General features: G+C 43.3%; 1 long non-coding RNA gene across 1 annotated transcript; it reads left to right on the forward strand.

Annotated features, from left to right (window-relative positions):
• The first annotated feature begins 1,665 nt into the window (after positions 1 to 1,665).
• On the forward strand, positions 1,666 to 9,518 carry LOC133157144 (uncharacterized). The gene is made up of 3 exons (XR_009714944.1): positions 1,666 to 2,451; positions 3,407 to 3,466; positions 8,113 to 9,518. It is a non-coding gene; the product is annotated as an uncharacterized LOC133157144 (long non-coding RNA).
• Positions 9,519 to 14,741: the final 5,223 nt, after the last annotated feature.

The following is a 14,741-nucleotide window of genomic DNA, read 5'->3' on the forward strand; positions in this document are numbered from 1 at the left end:
CTTTGACAACGTTAACTGATTCTGGATATTTAAATGCTGTGTAGAATTACATCCAATATATTCATTGAAGACACATCCCATGACTTGTAAAAATAAAATCCGCTTTTATTTCATTAAAGCTGCTTGGATTGAGGGGAGTGGGTGTGTTTTTTCTGTCACAGCTTGCCGGCCCACTTGAATAAAACTGAGTCATCACTTACAGTACATCCTTAGTCACCCTTTTTTTGCTACTGAGCGGAAATACTTCTCATGATGATGCCACATCTGAATGAATAATGTGATGTTTTTTTCATTTGTAAGTTTATGAAGTACGATGCAGAGCAGAGTACTCAAATATTCTTACGTGCAAATAAAAACCCGTAGGCTAACGTCAGAACGATTAAGACAGCTTCAAATTCCACTTTTATGAAACTACTAAAACCCTTATTTCCTTCATCAATTAATAATTCATCACACAATCTTTGGTAAATGTTTTTTAAATGTTCAGTTGGTTAATTTGTATGTTAGAGAGGATTATGAGAAAAAAATATCGATATACGGTGCATCTTTCATAGCCAAGAGAACAAAGTGCAAAAAACATCATACTAACTTTTGTAGATGTCAACTGTTCAAGCCTTGAATTAAGTCTGCTCTCTCTGTTGAATGTTTTTCAATGTCTGTGGATTACAAGCAAAAACACCAAAACCAACCTGGCTGATGTGAGTAATGGAAGTTTCATATAGTAAAAAGTAGCAATCATAAAATATATCAGCAACACCCAAGTGTCCCTAAAGCGTTTTGTGTTTGCTGATGTACGACATGTTAGTTTGTTAGCTTGCTGTGAGGATGGACCTGCAAACTGTGACACAGGATTTGGGAGGTGATTGCTCATGTTGTAAATATTGATTGAACTGTAGCGGACCGCAGGGAAAACATTCAAATGGTCCGAGTGAGTTGTAAAGTGCTGTTTGCTCCGGCGTCAACCTGCTGAATGTGTCGACTTTCGGTGCTTCCAGGTATTGTACATCTGCTTCCTGTCTTTATTATGGATGCCCGTCAAGATTTACGCTTTATCTATTGTTGTATTTTACAAGCTAATGAATTCTCGGTGTATTTTGGAGTGCTACAGTGCGGTATGTAAACTTAATGTGCGCGTACACATCGACGCATGTCTCTAAACACTCTCCTCTGCTTCCCTCTCTGGCCCTCAGCAATGGAAGACATTTTTTGTGAGTACAAAGCATTAATTATCTGCCGTGTCGACATGTAAAGGAAGCGATGCGCTATGTTTTATCCTCTCTCTGCTCAATGCCCCCTGAATGACCCCCGGACGATTCAGCTAAATGGCGCTATTGTTGCTTTCATGCTGATCCTAACCTTTCAATCATCTTTAGACCTCCAATAAACGACCACTTATTCTGTCAGGAGAACCAGGGTGGACACTGGGTCCCGTCACCATCTACTTCACAAGGCCAGTATGAATGGAGAACATTTTGGATGTAAACCATTTTCTCTGTGGTTGCTTTCTCTTTGCTTCAGCACCAGGGGGAGGCAATGAAGAGACACTGAGGGACCTTCACTCTTTGAGGGGATGGGTTTGGGTCAGTTACTATCAGGAGCCCCTGCGGAGCTCTGAAGAGCCTGGAAAAAAGGAAACCCAGCCCCTAAAAAAGCAGTTGCAAACAGCTGTCAAAAGCGAAGCCTTTTCTGCTTGTCCTTCCCATGATTCCTATCATTATTTGGAAGATTGATATTCTATACTAGGGGTGCCCATTGAGCGGCAGATTTTATTTCACTGTGGAGTATGGCATCATATACAATGTCCGTGCCATTCAAGACATTGTGTTTGGAAGAGAAATTAGACTCTTAAAAGCACGTCAGATAGTAAGAGACAGCATTCAGCACTTTCTGAATGCAACCAACTTGAGTGGTGGCAGTCCATCTTTTTTTTTTTTTTATTAAAAACATCTCTGTCTGTAACTACAATTGCATTTTGTCCTTGCACAAACTAAACGATTGGACAACTAATTGGGCAAAGAAAGTAAAGTGTGAAATCTTTGCATGGCTGAGAGCTTTGAAAGGGACCAAACAAGAGACTCTTTGGCGGATGTTATTGATTGGAAGGCAGAGGCAAGATCAATGAAAAGAAACAGCCTGAGACAAAGAGTGGCATTTAAGCGTGGAAAAAGCTGACATTTTTTCCATCACTGTCAGAGGCATGGCCATAAAGCAGTGGCAAATATTAAAACATTTCTCATCTGCGTGGGAGTATTGGCAGCAGAAATTGTTTTCTCTGCGGTGTGATACTCGGGTTGAACTCCCGGTAGAATCCCTCGGGGGTGCAGATTGGTGCCGGTGACATATTGGCACCGGCGTTTACACACAGCTGCCACTCACTCTCCCACAGCCTAGGAGCAGGGCTGGAGAGGGCAGATAGCAGGCGAAGAGGATGGCGCTTGGACTGTCGTCAAGGTGGGTCGCCCTGCTGGAATTCATCACTGATAACACGTTTTATACTTTCATGGGGCCTCATCGAGCGCTTCTATTAGGAAGCACTGTCCTCCGCACGGCATGCTCATGCATATGTAATCCATACGTGTGAATGGCATTGCTTATCTGCGTCTCAGTGAGCTCCAGCGCTGGAACACTGTGTGTTTATGTAGTATGTGCACTAACCGCTGCCAATGAAATTAATTGTTCACCGTGTCCTTTGAATGCACTCACAGCGCAGTCTTGAACTTGGAGTGACACGGTTATTGCAGGGTCATATGTCTATTTGTAGAATAAATGATATTCGGCTACACTAAGAGAATTACACAGAGGATGTCCCTTGGAGACACCGGGCGAAGTGATCACTCATCGTTACTTTGTGTGCCTCCTCCGACTGTACTTATCCGCTGGTCTGGAACGGGTGTTAAATGGCTGCGAGAGCACATCCCATCATTACGAGATTATTATTTGAGACCTTTCCATCCTCAACTTCATCGTTCCATCGACAATAGTGTCTTTGTGGATCGCCCACTTTGCTTGTTTATAACTTTTACTGCCTGCTTCTTCCTTCCCTCCTACTCTCCTTCGACAGCACTTGATCGCACTAAGCAGGAGCGCAAACAGCAGGTGAACCCGTTCCGATACTCTCTTGTGCCATCTGTTGTAGTCACATGACGCCATGATTGCCCATCATACCTGAAATATCCATCAATCACCAGCAAAGAGCATACAAGAAAGAAAGAGAGAGTGAGCGGTTTAGTCATAGGAGGGCAAACATTATGTATTATCTAACGCCCCACAATAATGTGCAAATGCACGCTCACTAAACCAAATGATGGGTTAACTTGGCTCATTGCAATAACTTTATCTCGATACTATAAACACAAGTTTTAAATTTTGACTTTATTTAACTGTATGTTTATTATTGTACTTTTAGGCCCATCAGTGATGTGGATAGTCACATAAGATCTGAGGACATATTGAAGTCACCAGGGAGGTAATCAACCTGCTCATTCTCCATTTAATGAAGGTAGCCATTCACGTTGCCTGTTGCCACACTTGCCCAAGGTGAGTGTCCCACATTTAAAGGGACTGTGAAGAGCCACTTGGATTGGTGGTGTCACGTGCCGTGCCAACTTCCCTCAGCCACACCCCTTTATCACTGTAATGTCTGTCACCTGCTTCCTCTTGTTACCGTATGTATTTAAGCCCTGCCCGTGTGTTTCTCCCTACGGGTGCTGTTGCGTGTTGTGAGCGATGGCCGATGTCGAGCCAGGAAAAACAAAGATGTGGAGTATAGAGTTGGTTCTTTATTGGCAAGAACTTGGGTATTTTAATGGTGTCCGGTACACGTGGCACGGCGGCACATGAAACAACTCCAGGTCAGCTTGTTTTATACTCTCTGGAAAAGGTGGGAAAATATCACATGACCATTTGGTAACTGTGAGTGTCTATGGGTGTGTGTTTAATACGATTGAGCAGTTATGTTTATACAAACTAATGAAAAGAATTGCACACATATAAACATTAAAATGTACATGAGATTGTCTATCCTAACAGAATATGTACACATTGCTGTTGCTCTCTCTTCGGTGTCTACTGTTGTCTCCCGTCTGTGCCTTGTGTTCCTGTCCTGCTCGTCCAGTTTCCCCCCCCGGTCTAGTCTGGAGGCTCACGGTCAGAGTTTTATCCGTGTCCGAGTGGACTTCTGTTTGCTGGCCGTGAGTCTCTAGCCCGTCTGTCTTCGTTGACCCCACCCACCTACCTCCCTTCCAACTGCCTTTCCCTTCAATAAACCCTGGTTCAAGCTGCATTTGGTCGCCCTGCTCCAATTATTCCTGACAGGTGGCAAATGGAATTTGGGTTTGGGTTTTCTTTGTTCATGCCCACAACAGCGCAAACTGCCCTTTTATGAACGCGACAACTAGCACGTATGCAAAATACCAACATTCGGTCCTGCCACTGATTTTGCTGCACTGGGCACGCGCCAGTCATGAAAGTAGAGCCGTATGTGTCTAACTAAAAACAAAAAAGTATTGTATCTCTCATTGTCATGTCACACCACTTTCACAGCAGCGCAAATAATCCATATTCACAGGATAATATCTTTTTCTCACATTAACAATCTCTGTTTTGGATACAGCCCTTGCATTGATCTAATTGCTGCAGCAGTCCAATATCAATGTTTTTGTGACAACATTGATTAAGCACATATTCGGTCAAAACTGTGACGATAAAAAAGAAACCAAGCACAGGAAACATTATTTAATCGTGAGATACATTTGTTTAACGTATGTAATTGCATGACATATTGGCCAATTATCCATTTGAATCGAATTATGGAAGACATTTGGATAAATCAAATTTCTAATGATACAAATACAAAGCGAATGCAAAGGTTATAAATTGGATGAAGGACACATTCAAATGCGAGAAGAGGAAGTCATTCCAGTCAGATGTGTCTGTGCCACAATTAAGCAGCGTACATTATCTTTTTGATGAAGTAAGTGGATGATGAAATCAAAGCGGGTTTGCCAGAGGCCAGGCTGCAGAGAACAGACAGGAAATAACCCATATCTCTCGCTTTTCCTTACACTTACATTCTCATCTCAACTAAAATAATCCTTGAACGGTTTTGCAGCGCTACCCGCACGCCTATCTGGCATGTCGATGGTCCCGTGAAAGCACCTTTTTGCGTATCTACACAGTTTATTTTTTGTGTCGGATCATGTCGCGTAATTGCATCATAGGTACCGTTGACGTCTACATGCTGCTTTGGAAACAAACTATGCGTTTCATTACAGTTCAGGTGCAAAAGGAAGATAAAGCAAAATGCAGAACGCTCTTGTGTCTCGCCCCTCTTTCAAAGGCTCTCTTACTCGTGTATTCTTTCGTTCTATTGCTCTCGTTCCCGTGTTCTCTGATGTTTTATTTGATATCCCACAATAAAGCCCCTCTTTGAACTGCCATCAATTGTGTATGGATTTTTCCTCTGAGGAGAAACAGAGAGCTGTCTGAAAGGGCTCCAGTCCCGCAGGCTGCCTTCATATTGATGCAGAGGAGTATTGCCATCTTCATTGCTGGATCAATCACTCACGTCACTGTTGTTTTATGGCCGGGGCCACTTCACAGACAGGAGCCTGACAACATCACCGCCGAGGTTTGCAAAGCGATACAGCTCTGATAGTTGAGGAGTGTGGAAAGGGACGTAGAGGCCTTTGCAGGCAAGAGGGGGCTGAATTTAGATTTGGTAACTGTCACACACACACACTCACACACAAATGTCTTTCTTTCCTACAGCTATGTAAGATCTTATGGGCCTATTGTTTGCCTTGCTTGACTCGAAAACAACTACAAGAGTTTTGGTTAAGCGTCAAACGTTTTGACATAACCTCACCCGGGTGCTCTCTTTAGAACACTTTTATCTCATAGCCCATCCTGCAATCTGTTTTTCCGTTTGTCTTGAATTAGAGCCTATCCCAGCTGACTTTGAGCGGGAACTGGTTGCTAGCCAATTGCAGTTAACAAAAAGCGAAAATGGCCGAGTAGATTCTGGACTGCGAGAGCAAACTGGACTGGATTATCTTTTTAACTGGCTAAATAATCAAACCCAACTTGACTATTAATATCAATTCCATTCGTACAATCCTCTCATTTAATAATTTCCGAGCTCTTCAAACATTTGAATTCGTCTGGGACACAGACATGTTACCCAACACCGGAGGGTTTAAAAAAGCACAGTATATGAAGGTTAAGCATTTTTAATCAACAGTTGGCCATTATTAACGTAAACCTCAGTTCAATCCAACAGGTGCAATTTGTTCAGCAAACCTAAAAGCCTTAAATTTCTTCCTCTCCTTGCCTGTTATCTTTCTATTAACATCTGACAAGCTAACTGATGACATCTTGAGTCATTCGGGTTCATCTTTCATCAGATAGAGACCGGGCCAACAGCTGTCCATCCAGTTAATGGCAGTATATGACATCAGTTCTGTCCTTGGTCTGGCCTGGTCCACTCCCAGCCCAGCCAAGCTTTACTCACAAGCTCTTTTGAGTGGTGCCCTGTGAAGCCATCAGTCATCGCTCTCCCTCTGAACTCTCAATGACCTTCCTCTATGCTCGACAATACTGCGCGTTCTGGCATCACCATGTTAACCTTAAAGAGACAGCCACTCTATTTTTCCCGAGTGAACCACACAATGGAGCAACATCTTTTGGAATTAAAGAGTTGACCTGAAGGGAGTGAGGGCGAGATGGGACGAATGAGGCCTGCTTGGCAAGAGGAGGAAGTGCTGGTGTCTGGTGAAAGGCCCTTTAATTTCCTCCCTTGACAGAATGCAATGGCAGCCCGGAGGAGGGTCAGGACACCAGTTGGCATGAATAGACACATTTTTGTCTGGTCTCCAACTTTCTCCACTCTGCGCCTTCACGGACGGTAACGTCTCATTTTTTCCCCCAAGCTGGAACTACTCTCCAGCCATTCTCTTGTTGTTGAAAGGCGGGCAGGCAAGCTCCCTGTCTCTTCACTCACAGAAGAATAGAAAACATTGCGCTTTAGGAACACCATGCAGTTTTCGATTGCATATAAAATTCTGACTGTGTGAACATGACAGCCTGGTCATTTGTGTGGGATTCATTTTGCCTCTTTCATCAGTACGTGCATTCATCCATTCAAGATAGACTGAAGCAGTAGCCTTTAATAAAGTCAGCAGGCTTGAAAATATATGAATAAAATGACATCCGCTGCCTTGGATGGATCAAATTGACTTATCCTGTAATAGCCCAAGGATAATGCGTGCATGTGTGCAAGCACTGAGTGTCTCAGAGTGGAGGATAAGCGAGAGAGAGAAAGAAAAAAAAAACAAGATGAATATAGTAAAAAGACAAAGGTAGGAAAGAGAAGAAAATCAGAGAAATAAAACAAACTCTGCCCGAGGGGACAGCGCTCAATGAAAAGCCGGAGCTGGACTTCGAATCTCATTTGTATTGGTGAAAGCATTGATAGGGATGCTAGAAGGGAGAAAAACAAAGCCATTAAAGAGAAAAGATTACACAAAGAAGAGTGACAAACCTGATCCTAACAAAGTTATCGGGCTACTTGATGTGAAATATCAAAATTATGAGTCCAATTGCTGCAATTCTGCAACAATTGGATCACTCGGAGCCACAGAGTACAACCCGATCCAATGATGCTCCTCCAACGCCGTAAAGAGTCGAATACAGGCAGCAATAATAATAATAGCTGGGATGGTTTCATAGTTCAATCAATTATAGGAAACTAAATAAAAGCACAATATTATATTGCGTCCAGTCAAGCTGCCCTTTTTTCTTGCTTATTTGGCAACTGTGGCGTCGGAGCGTTGTAGTGGTGAACCACAATAATGTCAGTGGCACTGGATGGCTGTACAAGGAGACACATGTCTGTTCTTTGCTCTTCAAATGTCCAGCCTTAAACTCCTGCTATGTGTGAATAAAGAGGACAGGAAGTGGCAGTTTGGCAGCTCCAACCAGGAGTGTCACTCTCAATTGCGTCCCCTGCCAGCTCCAGACACATTGCACGGCCGAAGAGGTCACGGCTTTGACTTTTTGTTTTGTTCCTCCTCTCTCTTTCCCCCTTTCGCTCTCTTTTCATTTGTTTTTCAGGACATTCCATCTGGGTGCCACCTACGCCACGCGTAGCCGTCGAGGAGAAGACAGAATGATGTACTGAAGACACGAGCCGGAGCGACTGCGGCACATTTTGCGAGCGCTGCCATACAACGCGAGGCTTGTCTCGTCACATTACGCTGACACCCTGCATCAAAATCCCTGTCTCGCTGAAGCAGAGAAGCACATGTCCTGAGTTTCCCTTCCTTCTTGGGACGGCGCAGACAAGATGTCCTCGTCAAGGACAATGATGACAGTGTGGAGGAAAATAATGAGGTCTTGTGAGACAGGCAAACTTTTCTAACATACATTTTAGGGGAGAAATAACCTTTGATGATTAAATATCTTTGCGCCTCAAGATCAAAGATGAATTTGTTCATATTTTTGTAGGGGGTTGTGTGATTAGTATGGTTTAACTTTCAGATGACAGTTGACCTTTGTTTAAAAAGCGGCAAATGTCAAAACAGTAAATGATAATAACCACAGGAGGCTCATGCCACAAACTATGCTGATTTACTCATTACAATAAATCTAACAGATCACGGAATTATCTTTATATGTACCAAAGCAAGAAAAAACAAATTCCTCGCGGTTGAGCAGTCCAGAGTTTAAACCTCGGCTCAGGCCAATCCAACAAGTTTGGTTAATTTGTCATAGGTGTGTGTGAATATGAATGGCTGTTTGTATTTATGACATGCCCTGCGAGTGACTAGCAACCAGACCCCATCTTGTGCCCCAAATCAGATGGGATAGGCTTCATTTCAGCTAGACCCCTGCAGAGGACAAGTGACATCGAAATAGAACTTGAAGATTGTGGGTGACAGTCCTTGCTGGATGCTGCCTTTAATAATTCTGCATCATTTTGCGCATTTGCTGTTGAATCGGTTTTATAATGAGAGAGTGTGTTTCAGACCAGCTCGAGGATTTTTTTCCTTTTCCAGAGCTAAACGAGGGTATGACCGATACACAGGGTGGCTGCGAATATAATTCCTAAATATATTTTGGAATGTTTGGAATGAATCAATTTGCACATTTTCTGTTGAATCGGTATTACAATGCCTCCATGTACAAGTACTTAATGTGTTTCAGACAAGCTCCAGGATTCTTTTTCTTTTCCAGAGCTAGATGAGGGTATGACCGATACACAGGGTGGCTGCGAAATTAATTCCTAAATATATTTTGGAATGTCAAATCAAATGCCAGAGGGCCTTAACTAGGACTAGACAGTTTCTATAGCTGCCCATGGCGACATCCCTGTTAAAACCTAAAAAAAATAAAATAGATACATTTCCAAATGCCAAAACATGAACAGGATTTTTTTTTGTTTGTTTCATGGACGAGTGCAAGTAATTTTTGGCATGCTTATCGCTGTTGATTTTAAAATAAACTACACTTCACATTGAGGGCCAATTGTAATGTTGTGATTCTACGAGCTGACTTAAACATGAGATCGATTCCCACTCAGTGCCCCATTCTGTCCATTTCATGACGAGTGGTCCATTGTGTTGCCTCAAGTCAGCTGGAATAGACTCCAGTTCTTTTGCAAACCTGAACAGGGTAGGCTGACACAATATGAATGGGTGGAACTGCAAGGGAGCCCTGGAGCAAACTGCCCAATTATTCCTTCTTTCTCTTTTAAATGTTTGATGCACTCACAAATGTCATCTGAAGAGAAATGTTTCTCCATGGCAAGATGCGCTTTCCAAGCATTTGAGAAGTGAAATAGATTTTGATCTGGCTTCAAATCATTCACTGGCTTCGCTCTAATGTGACCTGATCAGAGCGCTTTCCAACTTCAGCTCTGTGAAATGACATTTGAGATTAATTTTGGCAGCCTTGTAATCGTGCCTCATTGATGTGATGAAAAAGTAGCTTCAGGCACGAGCCAAGCGTGTTTCCTACACTTGTTCATGGACATGCGATGACCTCCCAATAGTACGTACACCTTCCTCACACTGGACATGCCATGCACATACATACTCTCTTAATCACTGTGCTTTGACGCTGATTTATTGAAGGTTAATTTAATCACTCTTGTAATACCAGACCAGAGGGGGTGAAAAGCCCGAGTAGAGGGGAAAACTGACAACAAATCAAAAAGTGATTTCATGAAGGCGGCACCAGAGATCCATCAGAAAGGCGGCAGAGTGTGGACGTGTTGCCACGCGTGGTGCCAGGCGAGGTGCCAGGCAGTCCAGGATGCATCCTCCATGCCAGCTCCCCGAGGCTGTATGTCCTCGACACAAGGACAGAAAGGTCGTTAGGACCGAGTGCACTAAATCAAACGCCTCCTCCTGCCCACCGTCATGGCCGACAAAGCAGGTTGATGTAGAGTTACTCGCAGCCCCGAAACGGCTCCCGGTCAGACGTATACTGGTTTCCATCTCGTCATCACAGCCTTTTATTGAAAATGATTGCAGGATATATGACCGTGTTATGACACTTCCCCTGTTTTTGAAAGCACCCCAAATGTCAGCGAGGCTTTACACAGTGTGACGGATTCCTTCTAAATGCATCTCAGGGTTTTGCACAAATACATTTTCAGAGCTAAGTAAACAATGCGGGCCATTATGTAGATGTATTGTTCATGCATTTTATGCACCGTGGCTGGGATGAGCGAGTGAGTGCGAGAGCAGTACATGCAGACAGAAAAACAAAGAGAGACAGACAGCTCCACTTCTCCCAAAGACATCAGCGCCACTAATGGCACAGGCATGTTTTTCCATTCTGTCGGCATTTTTTATTTTTTTTCCCCTACGCACCAAACTGATAGCAAAAGGTACCACTTTATATGACACAGGGCAGGATCTAATGGATTGATACACAGGTTTTGACATGCTATTTGAGCAAGGAGCTCCCTATAATTGGTCATGTCATTGTGCATTAAACTAACGATATATAGAGAGGTGCCCTGAGAAGAGCGTCTGGAGCAAATCTGTCAGATATCACAGCAAAATGACTTTGACAGCTATCTCGGGCCCACTGGTGAAGGCGCATTTGGAAATCGGCCCAACTCTAATGCCTCACCTCTTTGTAGTCTTTCTTGCTTGCTGATATTTTGCATCTACTTCACTTTTTAGCAAATACCAATATGCATATTCATAATGTTTCTCCTCCCTTCTGATTAAAACAATGAAGGAAGTTTTGAATCTGCATTTCATTTCCGTCTTTTATTTCACCATATTAATGTGAGATCACTCACGTGATACACGCCTATATCACATGACTACAAATAAACATGAACAAATACAGTTAATGTTAGCTAGTTTATTCCGCACCAGTTTGATATCATGGTGACATAACAGTGATTTCAGTTTCATAAAAATGTAAAATCATGACCCTGTTTGGTTTTGTCAAAATAACCCAATTTGTGTATCATTTACTCTCACAACTGTATAAAACATTCCCTCAATTTGTATTGGTGAACTGTAATTAGAAGTAAACCCACATATTGTTAGGCTTGCTTTCCATTTTCACATCATTTTCAGTTTTTGTTTGAATTGAACACAAAATGCATTAAGCTACTGGAAAATCTGAAAATTACCCTATTCATGTGGCTTGTTATGTACAGCCAGTCAAATATTCACTGTGTTCCCTCTTGTCTTAATGCCAATTCTACTATAAAAATGAGGGAAGCCCTTTATCGTATGTCAACATTTAAATTTGTTGTATTGGACCTTTATTTTCATAATTACAGAGGAACCGCTGAGGCTGAACACATTCTGCTCCAAGACAATGGTTAGTTTAATCTGTTCTAATTTGGAAACTATTTTTCCCATAGGAAATTGTAACAAATTGTGACCATTATAAACTCTTCATTAAGAGCACTGACAATTTTTGCTGCTTCGTCGACAAAGAGCACATCGTGTGCACAATATGCTGGGGTCCATCGTGACATGACATAATACATGACAATAGTTCAAACGCTGACTTTTTGTCCTTCCGAAATCTGTGTTTTCCCAAAATGTTGGTTCATTTCCGCTGTGACCTGAGGGGTGTTAGTTTTTAAAGGAGTCTGGTTAAGGTTTCTTTTAATCAGTGTGGTGACCATATTTCTTGGCTATAATATGATGACAAAACACTGAACTTTATTTTGGCTATCATCGCGTGACTCCTCCTATACATTAGCGAGACAGTGGGGTGAAAGGTCCAAGGTGAAGCTTGCAAAAGCTCTGCTTGGACTCTTTTGAGGCTGTCACAAGCCATCATGTCTCTTTTGCCATCAAGGCTGCTTGACTGAGCAACACTTTTGTCTTACATCACGACATGCAAGTTTTTTTGTTCAAGCATTCCGAAGACTTGAATGATATGTTGCAGTTAAATCTCTGACCTATTTGTTTCCCTTAACCTGTTGATATTTTAGGATTTGGATTAATTCACTGCCTTAAAAGAAGACTAGTAGCTTCGATTAATCCTCGTGAAATATAACTTTTCTCTGCGCATCCTTGTGTTTGACGGAGCCGCTCGTATCAAAAGCATACTGAAGAAAGGAGCAATAAATTTCTCTGAGCCCTGCAGACATTCGCTATTGCTTTGGCAGCCATTTTGTTTTTCTAAATACATGGCCTGTCCTCTTCAGCTGTCTGTCTGTGGGTGCTGTCAGCCACTCGGCTGTGATTGGTCTGATGGGCTTGATGCTCATCACTCTGTCAGGCTAGGCTCGCCTTTCATTAGGCCTGGCCCCTCCGTCCGCCACACTCGCACAAATCACATTGACATCCAAACTCCTCACAACCGCGGAGCAATTTAACTGATATTCATTAGAGGGATGACAAGAGTTGATGGGAGATCTGTGGAGCGGGGGGGACTCTCACTTCTCCTCCTATCCTATCCTATCCTATCCTATCCTATCCTATCCTATCCTATCCTATCCTATCCTTTCCTTTCCTATCCTATCCTATCCTATCCTATCCTATCCTATCCTATCCTATCCTATCCTATCCTATCCTATCCTATCCTATCCTATCCTATCCTATCCTATCCTATCCTATCCGATACTCATCCTGTCCGCCTCCTTTCGTCCCTCTCTGCCGCTGACTTTGTTTTAAGAGCATTGGAGCGCATCAGCGTCTGTAACAAGCCAGCCCTCAAGGATAGTCAAGACAAAAGAACAATGGATAATGCAGCTAATCTTCTCTGTATTATCACAGAAAGATACAGCAGAGAGGAGGCTGTGTTTTCCCATGCAAAGCAACATACAATGTCAAATTCACAGTTACAAGGCTGTCCTCTTGCAGCCTCTATAATGCTCATCCAAGCAGAAGTCCAGTCATTTAGCCGTCTCCCTCCAGCCCCTCATTAACCCCCAAAGTGTCAACTATCTCATTAACGCCCACAACCATCCTCACCTCGTGCCCATCACTTACCCCAAAGCCTTCATCAACATATACAAGGCTGCAAAAAAAGGCCATTATGTCATACATAATTGAACGCCGGCGCCGACTCGCTAGTCGCAGATAACACGGACGATATTCAATAAGGCAACTCAGGTTTTTCATTTGCATTATCAATGGCGACTGGTCTGAGTGCCATCTTTCAATTATCATTCTTTGTTAAGGGTTTTATTCTGCTTGTCAGACATGAGTCATCGTCGGGTTCTCCCACAATGTTACACCAATGTATCCTAAACGTCGGAGGGCCGGGAGCGAGTCTGAGGCAGTAATGAGTTTGTGTGAGAAGACGGGGTCAGGACACAGTGTGTGTGTGTGTTAATTAATCTGTTCCCGGGTGGGAGGAACTGAAGCGAGATGATGAGATTTAAGAGAGTAAATGGGTGTGCTGAACTCGAGCTGTCCTCTGCTGAGTGAGCGAGCGGGGTTAGAGGCTGGGCAAGTGGCCGTTACCATAGGAACCAGATAACTTCCCAGGCTCAAGTCTGTCATGTCAGTCAGTCATGATAAGAAAAAGAAAGACAGTGTTCCTCCAGCTACCTCAAAGCAAAGCATTCGGAAAACTTTGCATATGGCACTGAGCCTGAATTTGGACTATTCTGATGGCGTCAACACCTGCCAGTAATATTTTTAGATCCAAACGTGTGCTTTGAGGGAATAGCACCTGTCAGTGCATTCTGCACCACTGTCAGCTTGTCTCAATGCGCATATACACCATCCCCTTTATTTTTTCCAAGGGACAGTCTTGGAGTACAGGTGTGTGCCAGATCTGCTGTCTGCGCCGGGGGCTCCTGATGGCATCCAAGCCCCTGTGGTAATCAGCCCACTCCGCCTGCTGCTGTAGCCCGCCTGCCTCCTCCTCCTGCTCCTCCTCCAGTGGCTCGTTTCTGAAACATCTGGTGGTTTACATGCGGCACGCAGCACCTGGCAGACGCCTTGCAGGCAGTGGCACCACTCGCACCTCCAGAGCCAGGCCCGACGTGGCAACAAAGGAATCGCCGGGAATTTTAAAGATGAACGCACTGGAAAATGTGCAATTAGATGACGAGAGATCGCAATAAATTTGATTTGTATGTAACCCCACCTCTCACCTAAAGTCAGCTCTTATAGGCTCCAGCTCACGCTAATGAGGACAAGCTGTACAGAAAATAGATGGATAGAAGTGGATGGGTCAGCTAAAAATATGACTATGAATGCAAATGGAACAAGTGAAGACAATAAATAAAACAAAACTCA

The sequence above is a fragment of the Syngnathus typhle genome, linkage group LG7 (assembly GCF_033458585.1).
Source record: "Syngnathus typhle isolate RoL2023-S1 ecotype Sweden linkage group LG7, RoL_Styp_1.0, whole genome shotgun sequence".
In the NCBI taxonomy this organism is placed as follows: Eukaryota; Metazoa; Chordata; class Actinopteri; order Syngnathiformes; family Syngnathidae; genus Syngnathus; species Syngnathus typhle.